Source organism: Bubalus bubalis, chromosome 2, assembly GCF_019923935.1.
Source record: "Bubalus bubalis isolate 160015118507 breed Murrah chromosome 2, NDDB_SH_1, whole genome shotgun sequence".
Taxonomy (NCBI): domain Eukaryota; kingdom Metazoa; phylum Chordata; class Mammalia; order Artiodactyla; family Bovidae; genus Bubalus; species Bubalus bubalis.
The window spans coordinates 94,470,706-94,497,166 of record NC_059158.1 but is presented as its reverse complement, the minus strand read 5'-3'; the positions used below and the strand labels follow the sequence as shown (position 1 = coordinate 94,497,166).

Genomic DNA, 26,461 nt, shown 5'->3' with positions numbered 1-26,461 from the left:
CAACTCATATAAAAGAATCTCTTGTTCTCTCTACATATAATATCTTCTTGATGCTTACAGAGCCAAAGCCTAACACCAACCATTAGATAATACCTTATTAGTTAGAGAAATAGCTCTGTGTCGGAGGGCTATAGGACATGCAATCAGTGTTCATTCAGGGGATATTTCCTTTTTTAATGATATGCCCCAAATATTGACCACTTTTCACCCAAATTTGAGAGCAATGAAAATACTGCCTACGTATTTGTTGCAATAGTTTGAGGTCCTGTCATGTGCCAGGCAGTGAACTAGGTGCCCGGGATACAGTGATCACTAACAGAGACGTGATTTCTGCCTCCTAATTCAGTTTATTTGGAGAGATGGATAATTAAGTGTGAGATTACAATATGGTATGATAAAACCTGGGCTCCCCTTGGTGGCTCAGTGGTAAATAATCCGCCTGCCAATGTAGGAGACATGGGTTTGATCCCTTGGTTGGAAAGAATCCCTGGAGAAGGAAATGGCAACCCACTCCAGTATTCTTGCGTGGGAAATCCTGAACAAAGGAACCAGGTGGGCTATGGTCCATGGGGTCACAACGAGTTGTACATGACTGAGTGACTAAACAGAAGCAACAGTGATAAAACTTACTTGGTGACAACATGGAACACTCAGACGAATGTTCCTAAAGTACAAAGGTAAGCTCTGAGAGATAATTAGGTATTAGCTCAGTGAAGCAGCAGTGGTATGAGCATTTCTGAGAGAGGAACCATCATGTGCAAAGGGGCTGAGGATTTTTCTTCACTTGCTTTTGCTTTCTACAAATTGAAGTCTTGTTGCATAAAACACTAGAATCATCCCATAGCCTTGATATTACATTTTTTCCACTTTGGAGGGCAGCCTATTGGATTGAAAGCAATCACAGTGTCAGAAACTATAAAGTTGTCACATTAGTTCTGTCATTAGGCAGGTTCAGGAGTGTGGCATGACTTTCTATGGCCTCATTTTCCTCATCCTCACCCTGCCATCTTGTACTGTTACAAGAAAATGCACTTACAGACTTCTCGGTGTCACAGAATTAGAATGAACACATCTGTAGAGAATTGATTAGTTTTCTTTCTAGTTGAGATGTACAACATGCACTGGATGATGAAGCTTTGGTGTGCATGCCAGGCAAGAATAAATAGGCAGGTACCACCCAGGGCATGGATTCCTCTTGGTGGCTAGGAAAACTGCCATTTGAAAAGGAGGCTTTCATTTAGCCAACATATGAAGCTAGATATTCTTGATTTTCACAGATCTCAGAAAGAATACTAAAAATGGGGCACTTTTTTTTTTTTGCTAGAAAAACCGCCTTCAAATTTTAAAAAAAGCCAAAAAGCCTAAATCTAAATGGAACAGGGTATCAGATCTGACATTTTCCGTTGTCCCAGAATTAGTCAACAGGAGTCAAAGCTGAGACATGGGGTGGCAGTTACTACAAATTCTACAGAGAATTACAAACAATTGGGATTAGACACCACTTCTTATGAATAAAATATGCTGAAAGTGACAGGGTGTCACACCCCAAGTTTTGACTGCAAGAAGACTCTGGCTTCTGTTTTACTTACTCTCTCAATTTTTATCTTGCTCTCTATGAGGGAAGCTAGCTACCTAGTTGCAAGCTGCCCACAGACAGGCCCTCAAGACAAGGATCTGAAATCTGCAGTCAACAGCCAGTGAGAACTTGAGTCCTGAATTGTGTCCCCTCCCCAAACTCATATGTTAAAGAGCTAACTCCCAGAACCTCAGATATGACTGCATTTAGAAGCAGAGTCTTTTCAGAGAAAATTAAGTGAGGTCAGTAGCACGGGCCTAATACAGTGTGAACCGAGTCCTTATAAAAAGAGGAAATTTGAATACAGGTACAGAGGGAAAAGGATGTGAAAACAATGGTAGAAGACCAAGGGCTGATACAGAGCCTCCTCTCACAGACCTGGGCAGGAACCAACTCTGCCAACACCTGGTCCTCAGACTTTTGGCCTCTAGAACTGTGAAAAAGTAAAAGCTTTTGTTTAAACTACCAAGGCTGTTGTACCAAAGAAACTAACACACCTGCCAACAACCATGTGTGTGTGCTTGTCAGTAGATCTTTTGTGGCCTGTCAAAAGTCAGAAGACTGAATTTGGAAGAAGGTCCCCCCTCAGACTGAGACTTGGGAAATTGTTACAGATGTACTGGAAATAGGAAAGTCAGGAAAGGGAATCTAGTGTGTGGTGAAAATGATGGATGTATTAGGTGTGGTATAAAGATGGAAGTGATTTCATCCAAAGGCATCATGGATATTTGAGACTGGACTTTAAGAGTGAGGTCCCTTCACAAGGATAGAAACATCTCTACCTTGAGAATATATTACATATTTGATATAGAAAATATATAGCTGATAATATCAATGTGGAAAGAATAAAACTTTGGAAAATAGCATAAAAATGGAAGAGAGGATCTTCCTCTCTTTAATGATACAGGAAAATCACTTTAATGACCAAGGAAGAAAAGCGAAGAAAGGAAAAGTCCTACAAGTGAGACAGCTACAAATGTGTCTTGAAACCAAAGGGAGATGACCAAATTTGAAGCTAACAGAAAAAGCTGAAAATAGATTTCTGTTTCTTTCTGTAGTTGGGTATATATACCAGAATATTCTCCACTTCCCTTCTTTCATTAGTAATCTTTGAAGGTTCCTCCTTATTACTTTGAGGGTGCATTTTAACCTCAACCAGAATTTCTACCCCTCCTACCAGTTGGCCAAAGCCAAGTCCCATATCTGCTGTGTGTATGTCATCTCTCTGCTCTGTCTCATTATATCTCCTTATTACCTCTTCTTACATACAGTTTGTGCATGTGTGCTTACTTGCTCAGTCGTGTCTGACTCTTTGCAACCCTATGGACTGTATCCCACCAGGCTCCTCTGTTCATGTGACTTCCCAAACAAGAATAATGGAGTAGGGTGCCATTCCCTCCTCCAGAGGATCTTCCTGATACAGGAATTAAGCCTGCATCTCCTGCATTGTAGGTGGATTCTTTACCATCTGAGCCACCAGGGAAGCCTATATATAGTTTACTAGTTCTAATTCCATGGGCTTCCCTCATAGCTCAATCAGTAAAGAATCTGCCTGCAATGCAGGAGACCCAGGTTCGATTCCTGGTTCAGGAAAATTCCCTGGAGAAGGAAATGGTAATCCACTCCAGTATTCTTGCCTAGAAAATCCCATGGACAGAGGAGCCTGGTGGGCTACAGTCCATGGGATTGTAAGAGTTGGACACGACTTAGTGACTAAAACACCTAAACCACCACCATTTCTAATTCCATGCCTCAAAAAAGTAATATATGCTAAATTTGAGTGTGTGCCATTTGTATAATTTTCTGTACATTTCTGTGTTTGAAATATTTTATAATTTATAAACTCAACCAATGGAAAAAGTATTTGGGGGCCATGGGAAATAATGATTTTTTTTTAATAAAAAAGGAATTGTTCAAATTCTACTATCTGTTGGGAACCACCATAAAATGTTGGCAAATATCTTTTCAGCCAAAATTTTTCTATATATGTCTACATGTAATTATTTTATTGAGTGTTTATAATATTTATGTTGGGATTATCCTTTATAGTGTAGTACAACCTACTTTTCTCATGTAAAATTCATAGTGAAACATTATATTTTTTATAAATATTTTGATGAATATTTTCTGAGCATGGTCTTTGAAGGCTACATGTTAAATCTTTGCATGCCCAAGTTTATATATTGAGTCTGCTACTATTGGTCAGTCTGCAAGGAGATCAAACAGTCTGTCCTAAAGGAAATCCGTCCTGAATATTCATTGGAAGGACTGATGCTGAAGCTGAAACTCTAATACTTGGACCACCTGATGCGAAGAACTGACTCATTGGAAAAGACCCTGATGCTTGGAAAGATTGAAGGCAGGAAGAGAAGGGGGACAACAGAGGATGAGATGGTTGGATGGCATCACAGACTCGATGGACATGAGTTTGAGCAAGCTCCGGGAGTTGGTGATGGACAGGGAAGCCTGGTGTGTTGCAGTCCATAGGGTCTCAAAGAGTCAGATACAACTGAGTCACTGAACTGAACTAAACTGACTATTGGTCATGAAAGTAATCTTCCTGTGTCATAGAAATGTTTATTTGTATCACACTCTGTCTTTAAGATAAATAACTAGAAGAGGATAAAAATTTTTGTAAGAAATTTATTTGTCAGATAGTTCTCCAGAAAAGTTGTATAATCAATTTGGGAAGAACTGGTATATTAACAATATTCATGCTTCCTGGCAGAAACATGGTAGATTTCTCCAATTTTTTTTATTTGACTTTGGTGTTCTGAGGTATTATTTTATAGATTTTTATACATGTTTTATACAGTTTTTTCTGTGCATTTTTAATATTCCTCTTCAAGATAGAATTGTCCTTGCATTTTCTCTCTACAATCAAAACCCAAGACATTCTTCAGAAAATGAACACAATGTTCTACAATAGATAACTTAGCCTATTAACCCTTTAATTATAGAATGTTTCTCAACTATATTTCCTTGAATGACAAGCTATACTACTTCCTACTGCTTTTTCTCTCTGCTTTCTCACTTCTGGAGTCAAAGCTGTAAGACTGTATAAAAACTGTGAAAGAATATTTTGAAAATACTCTTCAAACATTGGACAATGGTGTTAGTTTTCTTTATTCTTTTCTTTATTCTTTGCCTTCCTGTTTGACATGTTATATATTGAAGGAAATGTCACATCTTTGGATTTAAGGATGAACAATCTAAGCCAGAAGTAAAATCAAAAAAGAGCATTTCCTTATATTTTATCCCAACAGTATTTCATGCATCTCCAAAAAAAGCTAAAATACAAGCAAAATAGAAACACTAGTTAAGCAGATGAATGAATACTCTAGAAATTTAGTAGTTACAGGATGTAATTTCCCACAGCATACATGGATTTTGTCTTATAAGGAAATTGATTCTATTAATGCCTTACATATTGCAGAACCTCTTAGCAGATTACTTTGAATTTTCAAAAGGTGAAAGAAATGTCCTTTTTACTTCAAAATGTCTGTCTTAGCAGTCAGTATCAAACTGTTGAGCTCCATTTCAAACTTAAAGACAGGAAACAAAGATCCATAGCTTCAATCTTGAAATTTAAAATTACTCATCAAAAAGGACTTTCATTTCACTGTCTTATGATCTAAGTTATTATAATAAGCTTTCAAATTAAATCTCATCTAAAATTCAAAAGAATTTTTTAAAAGATCTTAAAATATTAGTTGTAATTTAGTGTCTTACAAACATTTTTAATTTAGAGAATTTCAATGGAAGTTTTTTAAAATGTCTCTCCTTTAAAATTTTTTCTCTTTTAGAATTATTAAGTTATTCAGAAAGATCTCTAGCACCATAAAAAGTAATTTAATATAGCAACCTGCAGCTAAAGATAACCATGCTTAATTTTTTTTAAACCAATACATATTAGTTTAGTTTCTAATCATATAATCTTTTAAGTATATTAGGAAAATTTTACATTAAAACAATATATCAGAAATTTTTCAAAGCATAAATAAGATGAATTTAGGCAATGACAAACATAGTAAAAAGATTTGTTATTTCTATTTCTGGTAAAGAGTTCTTTCACTTATCAGCAAAACAATGCTTCAGCGTAGTTTCTTCCATTTTGTTCTTACCATAGTTTCAAAATACAAGTGACATGAAAAGGAAGGTAAGAAAAGACTAAAGAAACCCAGCAAGTATGGCTTTTATCTGAGGGCACTGGTGAGTGGCCTGAATTGTGTGTTGGAAACTTTCCTCCCTGTGTTAGTTTGTATTCATTTCTCTTTTAAATAATTGCATTGCTAATACCTAGTGATTGATTGACAATCTCTTATAGTACTATAATTTATGGACAAAATAATGCTCCTGCATTATTTAAACTCTTTAGTTTGGTTGGGAAAATAGCCAAAAATTGAATCCACCTGGAGGAAATTATAGCCCAGGGGCTAATTTTGCAGAAACCTTACCTACAAAGGTAGTAGGAAATGCACTTCCTGTTTACTGCCATCAAAGCTGAAGCGATTATTCTCAGTGGAAAAAACAGTGACCTGAATGGCCTGACTTGGGACCTGCTGCACACCTGCCAGTGATCGTGGGCCCTACCTGATGAACTCCTGAATCCAAAACAAGAAATACATTCAGAAAAACAGGTCTAGTTAGGCATCTTTTTGTCCCATTCATAAAAACAAATCTTTGGGAACTTCCTTTATGGCTTCATAAAAAATACATATAATTTCTTCTTGGATTCCATCCAGTTTAAGGTTTTAATTGTTTCCTCAAAAAAAGCCAGTTGTGGATATTCACTAATGGGCAAGATTGTTCGATGTTTTTGTTACCAGGTTTGTTTGCTTTATTACAGTTGGTTTAAGGTTACTCTCAGTGTCATAAGCTTCTTAGATTCACCTGCTATGTCCAAGATGAAAAGGATGCCACAGGCAGTCAATTCACAATTATTTCCTTAAAATAAACCACTGGTGGCGCTTTTATACCCAGTATAGAGCATGGAGGTTGAAGTGCTCTCTCCCAAGCATGATTGCTTTCCTCCACTCTTGACTGAGTGCAAGAAAAAAGAGAGGTCTTTCTTACATACCATTGATCAGAGAGTACAAAACTCACCTCGACTCCTTTCTTGCACACATGCAACTTTAGTAATGAGAGCACTTCTGTGCAGATGAGGAGTTTATGTAGATGATGTGTTTCACGCAGGAAAGGACTCATTACAATGCACAGCATCAGTGTTGTCCATTCAACCAATGACTCATGGTCAGGCAGATTTTGAGATGTAGCAGATTGGGAGCATATGAGACTAGCTGTTGTGGAACAGAGGAGAGAAGGGAGGGCAGAGTAGAAAACATTTTCTCCCTAATATAATGTGAATCTAAAAAAAAAACAAAAGTACAATTACCTGTACTGTGGTCTGCACTATGCATTATTTAATAAGACAATCTATCATAATTTAACAAACTCCAGTGTTTATATTCTACAAGCAATCTAGTGACACTCAAGGTGCTCATATGGAGTAACTAATTTGAAGCTCTGGCTTATCAATTGCCATGGCAAATGATCTTTTACAACAATGATGATCAGTTAAGCATACCAGAGTTATATCATGAATTTAGTACACTGAAATTTAAAGAAAATACCTTTGGCTCTATAAAATGTTTGAAATTGAATGTGTGTTTCCAAGTAAACATAGAAAACATTGCTATAAAAAACTTTTTTTGGTCAAAATGTTGTGTTTCCAATGTAATGATGTATCTACTTATAGAATTTATTATAGTATCTCATGAAGGTGAACGTGACCTGTTGTCTCTCAGTATTTTCTTTGGTGCCATGATTTTTTAAAAAAAATTATTGTCTGGCCTTCCTCTCTTGCCTATTTGATTACTCGGCCCTTTCATTGTAAACAAAAAATATATTTTATATTTTCAGCAAATAAATGTAAATCACTAAAGGGAGTAAATTTATCTTGCCTTACCTGTTTGATGCAATGAATTAAAAGGTTTATTTTTTATTTTTACCATTATTTCATTTTAGTCACATTTTTTGACAAATGGAAAGAGATGTTTTAAGCTTTACTATTTTATAATCTGTATTATCAAATGGAATAGTTAATAATGCATTTGATGAGCATTAACATGAAAGCCAGCACACTGTCCACAATTAAAGCTTACCTCGTCAGCAGACACGAAAGAGAGGTGAATAGCAGAGAGTCTAATGGCAAGTCTGTTAAGTGTGTTGCGGACAGAAGGCTTTTAAATTTTTTTTAAAACAGTAAAAGCATCTGGTACCCAGTCTGAGAGAGAAAAATGTCGAAAAGCATTGCCATTAGGCTATAAATCACTCTTGGAAAGAGTTAAGCTGTGTTTCCATAAGTGGTTTTAAAAAATGACTTGGGTGATGCTCTTGGCCTTTTAAAAAGTGTTAGGTTATCTTCTGACCAAAGGTCCTTTTTGAAACACTCTCTGAACTGACAAAATAGTATCCACTCTACACAGTTTTCAGACGATGAACTCTCCTAAGAATTAATCACATTGGCTGGCATGTTAAAGCTCACGGGATCCCTGTAAGACGTTTCCCATGAGTCTGCTTCCTTTTTCACCTCCAGTCAGCAGGTGTAGAAGTGAGAGGCTTACTATGTTTCCCTGAAGAGCCCACCAGTTGCATTCTTTTTGGTCACTGCTGCTGCTAAATCGCTTCAGTCGTGTCCGACTCTGTGCGACCCCATAGACGGTGGCCCACTAGGCTCCCCCGTCCCTGGGATTCTCCAGGCAAGAACACTGGAGTGGGTTGCCATTTCCTTCTCCAGTGCATGAAAGGGAAAAGTGAAAGTGAAGTCGCTCAGTCGTGTCCAACTCTTTGCGACCCCCATGGTCTGCAGCCTACCAGGCTCCACCGTCCATGGGATTTTCCAGGCAAGAGTACTGGAGTGGTCACTAGTAAGTGCTTTAAAATCTTCCCCTTGCAGTCACAGGTAGGACTCCTATGGGATTCAGTTATACCTTCAGTCAAGAATCTTTGAAATAAAGTAAAGATAAAATTACAACAAAGACAAGTATGCAAAGGACTGCTGTTTGACCTTACTGAGACCTGTATCCCATTGCTATTGTTGGCCTAGGTTTATTGAAGTATTCTTGTAAATAGATTAGAAACACAGATATTTGGCTTCAAGCTGGTGGAAGTAGGTGGTGTTGAGTATCAATATTGTTGAGTATCAGAATTCTGGAGTAATTCTGACGTAAGTTCTAGCTTCATCTAGGACCTGGTTACTGGTGAACCACAACGTTGGAATTATATGGTATCTTGTAAGAAATGAAGACTCTCAGGCCCTTCCCAGACCTATCCAACCAGGACATGTATTCTAAAAATAATAATAATATCCCCCAGATATTTAAGTGCACAATGAAATTTTAGAAACCTTACTCTGTATTGTCCCTACTTGATTTAAATGAACACATAACTTCCTCTATGGTAGCCAAAAGCTTCTTTTAATATTACAATTCAGAATTCCCTGTGCCTTTTCTCCTATTGCTTTTTAATTTTCACTGAATGCATAGAAGGATTTCCCTGATAGCTCAGTTGGTAAAAGTTACTTAAACAATTTTTTTTCAATTAAATTTTGGGGACTTCCCTGGGGGTCCACCTTTATGGCAGAAAGTGAAGAGGAACTAAAAAGCCTCTTGATGAAGGTGAAAGAGAAGAGTGAAAAAGTTGGCTTAAAACTCAACATTCAGAAAACGAAAATCATGGCATCTGGTCCCATCACTTCATGGGAAATAGATGGAGAAACAGTGGAAACAGTGTCAGACTTTATTTTTTGGGGCTCCAAAATCACTGCAGATGGTGACTGCAGCCATGAAATTAAAAGACGCTTACTCCTTGAAAGGAAAGTTATGACCAACCTAGATAGCATATTCAAAAGCAGAGACATTACTTTGCCAACAAAGGTCTTTCTAGTCAACGCTATGGTTTTTCCAGTGGTAACGTATGGATGTGAGAGTTGGACTGTGAAAAAAGCTGAGTGCCGAAGAATTGATGCTTTTGAACTGTGGTGTTGGAGAAGACTCTTGAGAGTCCCTTGGACTGCAAGGAGATCCAACCAGTCCATTCTGAAGGAGATCAGCCCTGGGATTTCTTTGGAAGGAATGATGCTAAGGCTGAAACTCCAGTACTTTGGCCACCTCATGCGAAGAGTTGACTTATTGGATAAGACTCTGATGCTAGAAGGGATTGGGGGCAGGAGGAGAAGGGGACGACAGAGGATGAGATGGCTGGATGGCATCACCGACTCGATGGACGTGAGTTTGAGTGAACTCTGGGAGATGGTGATGGACAGGGAGGCCTGGCATGCTGCAATTCATGGGGTCACAAAGAGTCGGACACGACTGAGCGACTGAACTGAACTGGGGTTCCAGTGGTTAAGTGGACCTGGGGGTCCATGCTTTCACTGTAAGGGACACAGGTTCAATCCCTGGTTGAGGAAAAATAATTAAAAAAATAAATTTTGAACAAATTTTACTGTCTTATAATGATCTGTATAACAAAATTAGAGTAGAATAATTAGAGATAAAGCAGAACATATAGGTGAAATATATTTTCTGAGTTATTTCTGAGAGTGTGCGTGTGTCACTGTTTAATCCTGTATGTTTTGTGTGCACTTATCTCCTAAGATAGTTGCTGTGTTTACTGATGATGATGCAGTAGTAGTAAATTGGATTACAAAATCTTCAGAACTAAACTAGGACTTTAGCTAAGAAATATAAACATGTCTTGTTAGATTTCATAGAAGTATATTTGTAATCAGCTCCTGTTTCTTAGGGGATAGAGAATAATTAAATTTAAATAGAGAATAAATTAAATTAAAAAAAAAAAGACTCCTTGAAGAACCAGTTTTAAGGGGAAAAGTTCCCCATAGTATTGTTGTGTAGGGAAAGATTCTTCTACCTAAGTTGTTATAACAGTTGTATTTATCTTCAAGTTGGACTCAAGAAAAACTAGTGTTTGGTGTCTTTCCATGGTATCATTAAATTAATAGTTATTTAGATTTTACTATATTTTACTTAAAAATAGTTAAACTTATTTTTCCACATTTCTATATGTATAGCATTGAGTGTATTACTGCTGAGGTTTTGAAGTGGATATTATAAATGTTTGTGAATAAGCATGTATGTACATCTGAGAAGTACTTGTAGATTATTTTCACACCATATAGACACCAATTCTATATTTTTTAACTGTTCCTAATAGGTTTTAGTTTTCCAGAAGGCAAAATGCCAACTCATAAGTCCACCTCATCTACTGGGTTGACTTAATAAGGTGAGAAATGAGGATAACGGAGAAAAACAAGGATAATGAACCCAATAAGAAGAGCCAAAATCATTTATAAATAAAGTAAAATACCATGGATATTTTCTGCTAAAAGTCATATATATTTTGTCAAGTTGAATGTTGTTCTTGTTAAATTTAAAGCATTAGTCTTGCTCCATTTCCTGAAAGGATGAAAAGGGCAGCTGCATAAACCAGAGCTACTTGGGGCTTCTTAATACCTTATTTAGTTGGCTCCAGACTCTGTTTACCTCCCCTAGCCTCCCTGACCAGAAAGGCACCTAGATTTGTTAGAAATTTTATTATTTTCTCCATACTCAAAGCCTGAAAGCATTTGTATGTGCTAATAAAATGGAGTGATACAAAGGAACTAGACAGATACCCAGGAGTCTCAACGATCACCAAGTCAAACCTCCTCCAGAATCAAGAATTGTCAAGTACATATCCATTGTTTCCTATTCTATTGCTCTGCCATAAAAGGTAACTGTCCTCAATTATCAGTTATATTATTGCTCCAAATTACTTATAGTCTATTCCTGTGGGGGGAAAAAACAAGAAAGAAAACTTGTATTTTCCTGCCACGTATCCCTATATCAGCCTTGATTATATGATTTAGTTTGGCCAATGAAATGTGAGCAAAAGATGACAAATGCTATTTCCAAACTCTCTCTCTTTAGAGGATACAAATGCTCTCTCTCTGTTTTCTTGGCCATGAGAGTGTACCTGAGTCCTAGAATGAAGAAATGGAACAAAGCTACAGCTAAAGTATTAATTCCGTTGTACATAATGTGAAGGAGAAATAGGTAAATTTTTTGTTAGACATTGAAAATTTGGATTGTTTGTTATGGTAGAATGATCTTGCCTACTCAGACTGATAAGGGCAGCTATTCTCTATCACTGTCAACTAATTTCTCTTCCCTTTAGTGCTCTTCTCACTCTTGCTCTCATGTGTTCTTTCTTTCTTTTATAAATATGTAACATTTTCAGTTCAGTTTAGTAGCTCAGTTGTGCCTGACTCTTTGCAACCCCATGGATTGCAGCATGCCAAGCTTCCCTGTCCATTGCCAACTCCCAGAGCTTGCTCAAACTCATGGCCATTGAGTTGGTGATGCCATTCAGCCGTCTGATCCTTTGTTGTCCCCTTCTCCTCCTGCCTTCAATCTTTCCCAGCATCAGAGTTCATATCCTACATGATCTGTCTGCTCCATAAGAGCTGTCTTCAATGAAAGCACTACTATGTGTCAACAGGCAGTGTCCTAACATGCCCTGCATTGCAGAGACAGTGTGTAACAGTGCAGTGCAAGATAGATGTGGAAGGAAAAGAGACTCCTTTGGTTACATATTTGCTAATTTCGATTGTAAATCAGATTTTCAATTCAGTTCAGTTGCTCAGTCATGTCCGACTCTGCCACTCCACGGACGGCAGCAAGCCAGGCTTCCCTGTCACCAACTCCCGGAATTACTCAAACTCATGTCCATCAGTCGGTGATGCCATCCAGCCATCTCATCCTCTGTTGGCCCTATCTCCTCCCACCTTCAATCTTTCCCAGCAGGGTCTTTTCAATGAGTCAGTTCTTCACATCAGGTGGCCAAAGTATTGGAGTTTCAGCTTCAACATCAGTCCTTCCAATGAATATTCAGGACTGATTTCCTTTCAGAAGGACTGGTTGGATCTCCTAGCAGTCCAAGGGTCTCTCAAGAGTCTCTTCCAACACCACAGTTCAAAAGCATCAATTCTTCGGTGCTCAGCTTTCTTTATACTTCAACTCTCACATTCATACATGACTACTGGGAAAACCATAGCCTTGACTGGATGGACCTTTGTTGGCAAAGACATGTCTCTGCTTTTTAATATGCTGTCTAGGTTGGTCATAACTTTTCTTCTAAGGAGCAAGTGTCTCTTAATAGCATGGCTGCAGTCACCATCAACAGTGATTTTTGAGCCCCCCAAAATAAAGTCTATCACTGTTTTTACTGTTTCCCCATCTATTTCCCATGAAGTGATGGGATCAGATGGGATCATGCAGGATGCCATGATCCTTGTTTTCTCAATGTTGAGCTTTAAGCCAACTTTTTCACTCTCTTTCACTTTCATCAAGAGGCTATTTAGTTCTTCTTCACTTTTTGCCCTAAGGGTGGTGTTAGCTGCATGTCTGAGGTTATTGATATTTCTCCTGGCAATCTTGATTCCAGCTTGTCCTTCCTCCAGCCCAGCGTTTCTCATGATGTACTCTGCATATAAGTTAAATAAGCAGGGTGACAATATACAGCCTTGACATACTCCTTTCCCGATTTGGAACCAGTCCATTGTTCCATGTCCAGTTGTAACTGTTGCTTCCTGATCTGCATACAGATTTCTCAAGAGGCAGGTCAAGTGTTCTGGTATTTCTATATCTTTAAGAATTTTCCAGAGTTTGTTGTGGTCCACACAGTCAAAGGCTTTGGCATAGTCAATAAAGCAGAAGTAGATGTTTTTCTGGAACACTCTTGCTTTTTTGATGATCCAACGGATGCTGGCAATTTGATCTCTGGTTCCTCTCCCTTTTCTAAATCTAACTTGAACATCTGGAAGTTCACAGTTCATGTCCTGTTGAAGCCTAGCTTGGAGAATTTTGAGCATTATTTTACAAACGTGTGAGATGGGTGCAATTGTGCAGTAGTTTGAGCATTCTTTGGCAATCCCTTTCTTTGGGATGTAACATTTTACATACGCATATATTTTTATTTGCCACCTGACAAAGAGCTGACTCATTGGAAAAGACCCTGATGCTAGGAAAGATTGAAGGCAGGAGGAGAAGAGGGAATCAGAGGATGAGAAAGTTGGATAGTATCATTGATTCAATGGACATGAGTTTGAGCAAATTCCAGGAGATAGCGAAGAACAGAGGATCCTGGTGTGCTGCAGTCCATGGGGTCACAAAGAGTTGAACAGAACTTAGCCACTGAACAGCAACATTATTTTTATTGTTTCTGATTATGTATATAATGTTATGACTTCTATTGAGATTTCAGTTTTGTTTTTGTTTTTTTGTTTTGTCTCCTATGTCTTTTCCCTTCTAACAACTACTACCAGTCCTCTGAGTCTCATTAAAATTCCCAAGAGTATATCATTTTATTATCCTTACTGAATGGAATTCTCATGCCCAGCCAGTTAATTGGCTACTAGTCAGCCTTTGTATTGGTATATATGAGAAATCTGTGGCATGCCATTTACTATGTGGATAATATTTTGGTAGCAACTTCCATGATTGAAAAAAATGTTGCATACCTTTAACTGTTCTTAGAAATAATTAATATTATTATTTCTCTGTCTTGAAGGCTTTTTCAAAACATTAGTATCTATTAATGGAGTAATTGTACTATAGTACCATGGAATTTATTAAGGAAATCCAAAAGTAATCAGAAACTATAATAAAATTGCTACGTTATGAGTCCATCTAATCCTTAAAACCACCTTTTAGGTTTACAATTCTTAAAACTTCAGTAGATATGGATGCCAATTTCATGAAACATCCCTGAGAATAATACATCCTGAGTTATTTTTGTAACTTAGAGTATTCATCCTGCAGAGGAAAAAATAGCTTCAGTGTTCTTTCATTTCTGTTCAATTTTCACAAATTAATATTCCTTTGCAGGCCTGTTTCATTTAGTTTCAGCATTACAGAAACCAAAGACTCAAAATACTTCTAAGAAAAACTCTCAGAAAAACTGTGACGTTTATAATGGCAGCAAAGGGAGTAGGTGTATGATCTTCACTTCTCTGAATTTCAGTGCTCAAAACCATAACACAAATTAGATTCTGTACTCAGTACAGCTGACTCTTATTTTGATGACATCCTGCTACTGCTGCTGCTAAGTCGCTTCAGTCGTGTCCGACTCTGTGTGACCCCAAAGATGGCAGCCCACCAGGCTTCCCCGTCCATGGGATTCTCCAGGCAAGAATACTGGAGTGGGCTGCCATTTCCTTCTCCAATGCATGAAAGTGAAAAGTGAAAGTGAAGTTGCTCAGTCGTGTCTGACTCTTAGCGACCCCATGGACTGCAGCCTACCAGGCTCCTCTGTCCATGGGATTCTCCAGGCAAGAGTACTGGAGTGGGGTGCCATTGCCTTCTCTGTGATGACATCCTATATTCCCCTAATTCAATGTCTACAGTTACAGGCTAACTCTGTAAACTTAGTCTTCCTCAGGAGCAATTTTAGTCTATTAGACTGAACAGTGTCTTATACTTTTCATCTTAAACTCATCATTCCCTTGTCCCAAATATAGATTGATATTTTCATTTTCATATTTGTTGTTGCTCAGTTGCTCAGTCTTGTCTGACTCTTTGTGACCACATGGACCCTAATCTGCCAGGCTTGTCTGTCCATGGGGTTTTCCAGGCAAGAATACTGGAGTGGGTTGCCATTCACTTCTCCAGAGGATCTTCCCAACCCAGCAAATGAATCTGCGTCTTTTGCATCTCCTGGATTGGCAGGTGGATTCTTTACCACTGAACCACCTGGGAAGCCCATGTCATTCCCAACAAAACCATTACCCAACTAAATGCAATCCAATCTTAGTAAATCCTGATCATGCATAGTTTACTCACTTTAGTACTTTTTCATTTCTCATACTGAAATGAGAAATGTCTTCTTTTACTGAAAACACATCCTACTTTCCTTAAAAATTTTTTTCACATTAAGTTACTTTTTTTGTTGACAAATTAGTAACAGAATAAGGTCTTATTTTATGTCTAGTAAACCTAGGTACAACAGAAGTATACTTAACACAATGGTTCTAAGGACATGTCTATATTAATTAGATTAACAGATAAATATTAATACCAGGTATTAATTTAATATGTCATACTTAAGGAATGAGTTTATTTCATTGTGCTAATGCTATGGACTGAACTGTATTCCCATTATTTCATATGTTGAAGCCCTAACTCCCAACATGACAGTATTTGGATATAGGGCATTATGGAGATAATCATAGTTAAATGAAGTCATAAGAATAGAGTCATAATCGATAAAATTGGTGGTCTTATAAGAAAAGGAGGAAAGAGAGATTTCTGCATCACCAAACACACAAAGAGGTCTTTTGAGCACATAGCAAACGGGTAACCACCTACAAGCCAAAAAAAATGAGGCCTCAGAATTAAACCTACTTTATTGTCATATTGATCTTTTGAATTTCCCAGGCTCCAGAACTATAAGAAATAAGTCCCTATTGAAGCTACTTAATCTATGGTAATAATAATTTGCTTCCCAGGTGGCTCACTGGTCAAGAATCCACCTGCCAAAGTAGGAGATGCAGGAGACATGGGTTCGATCCCTTGGTCAGGAAGATCTACTGGAGGAAGAAATGGGCACCCCACTCCAGTGTTCTTGCCTGGGAAATCCAATGGATAAAGGAACCTGGTGAGCTTCAGTCCATGGATCCTAAAGAGTCAAACATAACTGAGCACACACTCACAAGGCAGCTTGAACTGATTTAAATAATTAATCACTACTCTACCTTTCATCCCCCTTATACACAACCAGCTAGAGTGAATGCATTTGCTTTGGTGGTGGTGGTGGTGTAGTTGCTAAGTCATATCTGACTCTTGCGACCCGTGGACTGTAGCCTGCCAGGCTCCTTTGTCCATGGGATTCTCCAGGTAAGAATACTGAAGTGGGTTGCCATTTCCTTCTCCAAGGGTCTTCCCAACCTAGGAATTGAACCCAGGTCTCCTGCATTGAAGGCAGGTTCCTCACCAACCAAGCTATGAGGGATGCCCCAAAAGTCTCTTTGCTGCTGCTAAGTCACTTCAGTCATGTCCGACTCTGTGCGACCCCATAGACTGCAGCCCACCAGGCTCCCCTGTCCCTGGGATTCTCCAGGCAAGAACACTGGAGTGGGTTGCCATTTCCTTCTCCAATGCATGAAAGTGAAAAGTGAAAGTGAAGCCGCTCAGTCATGTCGGACTCTTAGCGACCCCATGGACTGCAGCCTACCAGGCTCCTCCGTCCATGGGATTTTCCAGGCAAGAGTACTGGAGTGGGGTGCCATTGCCTTCTCCGAAAAGTCTCTTTAGACATTCTTAAACCAATGACATGCCAAAAATAGAACGTCTTGGAACATGTAGCAGAATACAAATTCATGTTAATATAGAAACAATAAAGGAGCAGATATAAGATTCTGCCAACAAGAGGTATGTGTTACTAGTGACAAGACTTATGTGAAAAACCCTCAATCTGATGATTCTCCTGTTCTCCTTCCTTGGTTTTCAAAAAAAAACTAGTGACTAGTTAGAATGGAAAAGGAAGAGTATATTTCTTTCTTAATTTTTTAAAGAAAATGTTTGATATTTCCCCTCTAGTCTGATGCAGTTCTGGGTAGATGATATAGAAATAATTAGAAGAAAATGTAATTATTTCATGTTAAAATGAATGACAGAAAAGTATAATGTCAAAACCCACACATTTTTCATAATATAAAAAATGGATCAGAATGACATCTACAGAGAATAAAGTGAACCAGAAAGATATATTCATATGAATATGAAAAGTTTTACATTTTATCTTTTAATGAGTGGAAAGAAATAAAAAATATTATAAAATAAAAGAAATAACTTTAATAAGAATTAGAAAAACTTGCAAAATGAGTGACAGGATTTAAGAAAAAAAGCATACAAAAGAAATTAGTATTTAGAAACTAGATTAAAACACAAGAACAGATGAACATAAATTTGGAATATAAGTATATATATATATATAATTATGTGATATGTATAATATAGCATTGAAATATAATGAATAATGTATGTGAATTAAAAAGTAAAATATTAAAAGGAGAAAAATCAAAAAAGAATGGAAAGGGATGAGAGGATTAAATTAGGAAATAACAGCTATTCATAAGTACAGAGAAACAAATATATGGATAATAGAAATGGCCCCCCAAAAAAGCAAGGGTATAAAATAAATACTAAAATATAGCAAGTATACTGAAAAGAAAAAAAAAGTATATTGTCATTAAACTTTTCCATTCCAGTGATTTATATCAAGAGAAGATTGAGCTGTGTAGTAAGATACTCAACAAATGAAAAACATGAGCACAAATTTTACAGCTAGCACACTTACTTTTTCACATAAGGCAACAGACTTACTGCTGTTGACACATTTAAACTTGGAAATTTTTCCCTTTTCAGAGAAATCTGTTAGAGGACAATCATCTAATAGAAAACCAAAATGACTGCATTGACATAAGAACTCATAATGAACAGTACACATAGCTATTTGTAGAATTAATTTTAAGTGAGACTTAAAAGGGAGAGCCTATGATATATTCAGACTGTCTAGTTATACTAAAAATGAGCAGATAATATGTGAATAATATATGCAAAAATATTTTTTGAGATTTATCAGTGGAAATGATGATTTTAATAGTGCTATTATAAAACTTTAGTATATGTAATGTGTGGGGGAAAATGGTGTAATTGTTTTTTTTTATTTCTATAATAATTTTTTATTTCTATAATTCCCTGTGTTCTTTAAATCAGAATTCTAATCCATGCTGAGGAAGAAAATATATTTGGATTAGTGGCAATGGCACCCCACTCCAGTACTCTTGCCTGGAAAATCCCATGGACGGAGGAGCCTGGTAGGCTCCAGTCCATGGGATCGCTAAGAGTCTGGCACCACTGAGCGACTTCACTTTCACTTTTCACTTTCACGAATTGGAGAAGGAAATGGCAACCCACTCCAGTGTTCTTGCCTGGAGAATCCCAGGGAAAAGGGAGCCTGGTGAGCTGCTGTCTATGAGGTCGCACAGAGTCAGACACGACTGAAGTGACTTAACAGCAGCAGTACAAATGATTAATTTTAAAATCTTATAGTACTAAATTTGAAGTGGAAGTATGAAATTAAGAGTATTTATTCTGATACACATTATATGTATATATGTAATATTTACATGCAAGATATATATATAATGTAATATGTACATACATACTTATAGTATGTCTATGTGTATATATATACACATACATACATATAAATATAAATGAATTATGACTTTACCACCAAAAAGCCTAGAAACAATGACCAACTCAGAAGTAATTAGAAGCTTTACCACCTAGCATGTAGGTTGTAGTCTTGAAATACCACTTACTGTCAAAGTACTAGGGGTGCTTGGAAAAATATCTGAGGGTAGTCTGGAGCATATGTCCCAGCTAAACCTAGAACACTTTATTACAATGGCTGGTAATGAAGCATCAGAAATTACCAAGTTAGTGTATAACACTAGGATTACATCAATTTGAAGAAGCTCCCACTGACTAAAGACAGGCTAATTTATACTTCAATAAGGATAATAAGTTTGACTTAAATTTATTGATAAAATATTTTTTAAACAGTTAAACAAGGAGAAAGTATATATTTTGTACCACTGAGTAACTAAATAATAGATGAAGAGTATCTCTTTTAATAATATTTCAACTAAAAATAAGCAATAAATGATGGAATTGAAATATTATTAATTTGGCAGCTTTTCGATGGCTATATGGTGTTTCTTAGTATGATAATACAATTATTTACTTAATTATTTTATCAAATACTGTGTATTTACAAGGGAGAAGGAATGGGCAACCCATTCCGGTATATTTGCCTAGAGAATTCCGTGGATGGAGGAGCCTGGTGGGCTGCTGTCCATGGGGTCACACAGAGTTGGACTTGACTGAAATGACTTAGCATGCATGCATGCATTGGAGAAGGAAATGGCAACCCACTCCAGTATTCTTGCCTGGAGAATCCCAGGGACGGAGGAGCCTGGCAGGTTGCTGTCTAGGAGGTCACACAGAGTCAGACACGACTGAAGCAACTTAGCAGCAGCAGTAGCTGTGTATTTAAAAACATAAAAATATGAAAGGTACAACAAAGACTTGTGTTCTATCCCCAAGTTTAAGAAATATGTCAATAACTTTGAAATTCTCTATATGTCAGATGTCCCATTCTTTCTCATGGGTCATTTCATAGGTAAACTTGGCTGTTCTCAAAGTTTCTTGTTCTGTGCTATCTCCAAGATTTTATTTGATTTCTTTACGTATATTATATATAGTTCTTTTAAACTCTGTGTCTGAAAATTTCAATATCCAGTCTTGAGGCCTTGACATTATATTTGTAGTATTTCCATTTGACCATGAGATCTTCTTGTAGATTTTGTCATTTTTTTCTCCTATGAGTCCAAAATTTTTGTATCTTTATTTATGAAAATGCAGTTTGAAGCTTAGTTTAAAGGTGAGTCTTTTCCTAAAGAAAATGTACCTATGCTTGGAAAGATATCTGGCTAAACTATTAACCTGGAATAATTTTCAAATGAATTATCAGCTTGAGATTTTTAAGGCTACAACACAAAGGTGAATTTTCTTATCACTGGCTCTTCAACGTCTACTTAAGAGTACATGGAACAAAGGAAAAATCAATACAAACAGCCAAAAGAGCTATGTTGAGTACTGTGGTTGGCACTTTAAAATGTGAGTTACAGGGATATGACTATGTTTTCTTGCCCTATAATACTGACAGCCTTCTTGTGCTTTATACGTTATCTCATTTTATCCTCAAACTACTCTAGACAGTCAACATCAGCGACATCTATTCTGAAAAACTAAAGTTCATAGAATTTAGCTAACTTTCCGCACAGCATTCTCAGTCTGTGCCTGGTTTTTCTGTCACTTCCCATTACTGTAGGACTTGGAGGTGGTGTGGTTTCTCCTTAATTCTCATTACCATTTTCAGCAGATTTCTCCTTTCTGCTTGCATTTTTTTTTTTTTTTTTTTTAAGACAGTCCTTCAGAGTGCCTGATTTCAGACTAGATCTCCTGTTAGTTCTCCATTTTAAAACTTTTCAAGGTTCTTTTCTTGGTTAGTAAATATCTTAGTCCCTAGTCCATTCCCTTTTCAACTTTTTGCCTGTCATTTCCCCATGACTTTACCCTCCATTTTATTGATATGTTCAGTATTTAGCTTCTCAAAAACGTTATATATAAGCACCCTCCTCTGGCCACTTCCATGCCCTCTTTCCAATTCACTTTAGCTTCTTCTCTCCAATAATTATTTTGCCTCCGTTGAAACATCCTATCCCTTGACCAAAACTATTCTTCACTGTCATCTGCCTTATCTTCCTCTCAATTTTCTCTTTAACCATGCTAGCTTCCATGATTAATCACTCCCTTGTAGAAGCCCTCTACTCCGTTGCCTTTCTCTAGTGCTTTTAGAATTTGCCTGGCCAAATGCCAAACCTGATTAAGCTCATAATTCTGCTTACTCTGTGCATGCACCTGAATATTTGAACATGCCTGGAGAGAAAACAGAACCACGCTGACTTTTTCACACTTTAAATTTATAGTCACTAATCATCAGTGCACACTCAAAAGTGCTAAGCAATCCTATAATTCCCCAGTAAATTTACTTGTCTACTCATCAAGATGATTCTTTCTTATTTCCCTCCTCTCAAACATCTTAAACCCTCTCATTTTCCTCGTGGACAATCAGTAACATCAATTCTTGCTTTGCTGATGACACAGAAGCCACTAGGAGACAATTCCTTTGGCTTTTTATCATCAAATCTTTCAGACTACATTCACATGCACCCAATGCTCATTGAACCTCTTAGGATGCTTTGCCAGCAAGCAGCAAAGCACTAAAATGTTAAGATAGGGTTTTTAACATTTCATTAAAGAAAACCAGAGATATGTGATTTCAGGAATGGTTAATTAAAAGTCAACCCACCCATTTACCTGCTGAATCCCATCTCCTTTTGTTTATTCAAGGATCTTTATCTGTCAAATAATCCCTGTTTCCTTTGCATCAGCAATTTCCACCTTTCTAATTAATTATTTCCCTTAACATACAAGTATGCTATAATATTACTTAGTTGAACAATTCTTCCTTTTGGCATGAAGATCCCCATCAATTACACCAAAGAAATAAAAATTTTGGAAAGTGTTGTGTATGGTCACTGTCTTCACTTTCTCTTTATTCCCTTTAATCAGATTAAGTTATTACTGACAATCTACATCTTAAGAACTTTTATCTAATTAAAATTATTATATTATTGTGGTTTACTCTCATCAAAAGTGTTACAAATGTGTTTACTAAGTTCCATTGACTTTCTCTTCTTACTTGCATCTTTGTTATTTTACAATAGCATCCATTATTTCAATTAATACCAAATGGAATAAAAGAGGGCTAGGGAAGAGAATTAAAGAATAAGGAGAGGATAAAAGAGTTTTTGGAAAAGATCAGCAAGATCCTTGGAAAGGTATAGGAAAAGATGGGTGAAGGGAAGACATCTTTATATGAGGGCCTGTCATGGCCATGAGCTTCAGAGTCATTACCTTTTATTAACAGGACACAGAATACTGTTTACATCTTTGTGGACTCAAGTTTGTCCAGTAAAATGCCTTGTTTATAAATAGCTACAAAGTAGCTACTTTTCCATTTAAAGTTTTCAAATTGCATTTTCAGAAAGATTAACCAAACATCATATGTGATTTGCACAATCTCTTGGTGAGGTTGGGGCTTCCCTGGTGGCTCAGTAGTAAAGAATCTGCCTGCAATGCAGGAGTCATGGGTTCAACCCTTGGGTTGAGAAGATCTCCTGGAGGAGGGCATGACAACCCACTCTGGTATTCTTGCCTGGAGACCCCATGGACAGAGGAGCCTGGCGGGCTACAGTCCATAGGGTTGCAAAGAGTGGACATGACTGATGTGACTGAGCATGCACCCATGTTGGTGAGGTAGACTAAAAAAAAAAATAGTTATTTTTGTTTTACTACATGTGTGATTTGAGGCCAATCATTCACCTCTCTGCACTCTAATTTTATCATCAGTAAAATGAGTAAAATGTTGCTACCAACATGGTAGCATTAGTGAGGATTGAATTAATTTAGTACCCAGCACATAGCAAGGGTATTTATGTTATCTTTTAAGATGATTGTCATTATTATTTTAAAGAAAGGAAAACTGATATCCATAAAGATTAGAATTACCCAACTGGAGAAGAGAATGATGAGTTCTTGATCAAAATCCATGTATTTTAATTTTTCAATGATCTACTTTACCTATTGTTGAATTCAGAGGATATCACTTAGCATGGGTTTAAACATAAATTCAATTTCAAGCAAACTTTTATTTCCTTTAGGAGACTGATATTTGTCTTTCCTGACAATGAGAATTAAAAAACTGATTAGCTTTACCTCTGTTCACTGGCTGCTGAGAAGCTGAATCAAATTTAAAGTGTAATCATAGCAATTATCTGTCTTTATTGCCTTTATCTTCATTGCTTTTATCCATGTCTTATTTGTATTCTGCTTTTCCCTGGTAATTACTTTTTATATATGTATTTTTTTATTAGCTGTCCTTCTGAATTTCTTAGAAGAATTACTTACCATTGTTGAACAAATAAATCTCTGCTACTATTGTTGGAAGTTGTGACGAAGAGTTGCCCACATGAGAAGTAGATAAATTGCAAGCCAAAGCCTACAATTTGAAGCTTCCACCCTTGTGGCTCTTTATTTAGAGCTCATAATTGAAGCCACTATTTGTTTTCTCTGTCTGTGATGTCTTAATATATGCAGAATAGTTCTTCCAATTGTCAGTTACACAAGCCTTTTTTGTTTCTCGGGCTCAGCTGCTCTGGGGCACAACAGTCTTTCTTTTGAAGTGCTCACACCAGGGTTCTCCGAAATTAACACATTTGCCACAGAACTTCTACCTTTTTTCAATCCTCTGTCTCTTTCTAAATTGAGATACAATATACAGGGTAAAGTGTATAAAGTATATTACTCAATTATGCAGTTTAAGAATTATTTGCATGTTTACATCCTTTTAACCACCACTCAGTTCAAGATATAAAATATTTCCAGCACTCCATAAGATTCCTTTGTGCCTGTCTTGTCTACACCACTGCCCCCAAGAGGTAACCACTATTCTGAGTTCTATCATCATCAATTAATTTTGCCTGTTCTTGAACTTTCTGTAAGTGAAGTCATGCATAGACTATAGACATTTTTGTGCATCTAGCTTCCCCCCCCTACTTCACCTATCTGTGAGATTCATTCCTGGTTTTGTTGTTTTTTTTGTGCCTGTGTTTGGCAGGTGTTATTTGTTTGCTTGCTCGCTACACCTACATAGCTCTATTCAGCTCATACAGCAGATTATTTTATTGTTATGTCCTAACCCATTGTATGAATATACCTCAATGTATATTTCCATTCTCCTTTTGATAGGCATCTGGCTTGTCTCCAGTGTGGGATTATTATGAATAAAGCCACTCTGAATACTGTATATTGGCTACAAATCCACCTGGGCACTTAGATGATGTAGAAGAGGTAAAATTATAGAAGCATCCATCCTTTCCATCTCTCCCGAGTGTTTGTTATGAAACTTCTCAGTTCTTTATCAAGCTATGATAAAGAGACAAGTCTTACAAAAGAGGAAGAGAGGACCTAAAATATCAGTTAGAAGGATAGAATAGGAAAATTTCACTTGCTATGAAAAATATATCTCCACAATTCTTTTATAATCACAAAACTAATGGGCATTTTAGTGTTCTTTACACCCTGTTTTGCTTTGTACCCACAACATAATAGAGGAAAGAAAATGTTTATTTAGCAGTGGCCATCTCTTATAGATTATTTTCCTCCCCAGTCCTAATTTATATTCCTTTCTCTTTAACATTGACCCTTACTCCTCTGCTTATCTGAGGCAGAGGCAGAGGATACCCAGTGGTTTTCCTAATCTGATCTTATCTGGGGCGCACTGGTAATTTCTCTACTGTTTGTACTGTATTCTCTATGTACAGAAGTTGTTCTCTTTCTTATCTTATGTAAACAGTGACATCTTACAGGAATGTGACTTTAAAAAATCCTACAGGTTTTCTTCATCCTTACAAATTTATCTGAACCATTTTACATACATATTGTTATTTTGTTATTCACTGATACTGCTGATAGATTAAAATACATTAAAAAGAATTCAAAATGGTTTTCCCCTTTCATCTTACCTTTTCTCTTTTTATCTAGACATATCATTTCTTATCAACTTTTTACAGAGATCTGATTTCTTATTGGGTTCATCATCACAATATAATTCTTTACTTACTTTATTTTATATATGAGTTTTGAATTCTTATCTATTTTTTTTACAGGAATTCAGAATCTAGTATATAGTTCTCTGTTACAAACCAGTGGAAGAATATTACAAAGTGGAGGTAGAGAGGTGTGAACTTATGTAACACTGTTTTTCAGGATCTGGGAAAACTGAAGCAATTATATGTTGATAAACTTATTATGATGTAACATAGTTGCATTGCTACTTACAATATATTTTAAATATGTATTGGCTATCAAGAGAGTTAGATAAGTATCCTCAGTTCTCCTAAGTCTTATACCTAAGCAACTCTGAGTAAATGCTGGAATTAGAAAGAAGCAGATTACCCAGACCAGTTCCCTTGCCTTAGTTAGCTCAGGCTGCTGTAACAAACTACCAAAGTCTGGGTGTCTTAAACAGCAGAAATTTATTTCTCACTGTTCTGGAGAATGAGAAATCCAAGATCAAGGTACCAGTCAGTGAATATGGTTCCTGGGTGAGAGCTCTCTTCTTGGCTTGTAGACAGCTGACTTCTGGCTATGTTTTTACTATGTTCTGACTGGCTATGTTCTTACACATCATCAGAAAAAAAGAAAGAGACAGAGAGACAGATGGAGGTTAAAAAAAAAAAAAAAAAAAAGAGACAAATTTCTTTCTCTTCTTATAAAACTACAAATCTCATTTTGAAAACTCCACAGATTAGAGTTGTTGCTCTAAGTGAATATTGTCATAGGGGTCATTCACTCAGCTGCATTGATGGGCAGCCTGGCTGTGCCTGAAGCCCCACAGAGGCAATTTGGTGCTCCCCCACATCATCTCTCTTTCTTTGCAGTGTCTCATCCTTTAGGAGTGTCTACATGGCTCTCACTCCAGCAGACTAATCTGTAGCTCCTTGTAGCATGGCAGCCACCTTCCAGAAGAGAAGACAGAGCCACCAGGCACCTTCATCCAGATCCAGAATAGGCATGTCATCACTCCTTCCACATTCTGTTTATTGAAACAAGTCACTAGCCATCTAAATCAAGGGGTGGGAAGGGGATAATAGAAACAGACTCCATTTCTGGATGAGAGGAGCCACAGAATTTCATCGCCAAATGTGGCAAGACAGAACATCATTGCAGCCACCTTTGGAAATGCTCTGCTACATCCAGAATGTCATAAAGTCAGCCAGGACCACCTCTTCTCCCTTACAATCTGCCAATCAATGTTCCGGATTGTTTTCATTACAATCTTTTCCTACCCAGTTGCAATGACCTTAAGACTCAGGCCTTATGAGATTATGAATGAATTCTAATCTTGATTTTTAATTCTGGCCCCAATGAATTTTTAATAATGTATTATTAAACTTTATTTTTTAGAGCAGTTTTAGGTTCATCTCAAAATTGAGTGGAAGGTACAGTGATTTTTCTTGCTCCCACCCATGCATACCCTTCCCCATTAACAGCAGCACCACCAGAG

At 37.1% G+C, this 26,461-nt stretch overlaps 1 protein-coding gene and 1 long non-coding RNA gene across 3 annotated transcripts in view; one reads left to right on the top strand and one right to left on the bottom strand.

Annotated features, from left to right (window-relative positions):
* The window catches only part of GALNT13 (polypeptide N-acetylgalactosaminyltransferase 13), a 962,305-nt gene that overhangs the window by 214,736 nt on the left and 721,108 nt on the right, over positions 1-26,461 (top strand). The gene's annotated exons all lie outside the window — the stretch shown is intronic.
* Positions 6,741-26,461, bottom strand: part of LOC123331427 — a 30,081-nt gene continuing 10,360 nt past the window's right edge. Inside the window, exon 3 of the long non-coding RNA XR_006548065.2 lies at positions 6,741-6,944. This is a non-coding gene — a long non-coding RNA (uncharacterized LOC123331427). The remainder of the gene's footprint in view (positions 6,945-26,461) is intronic.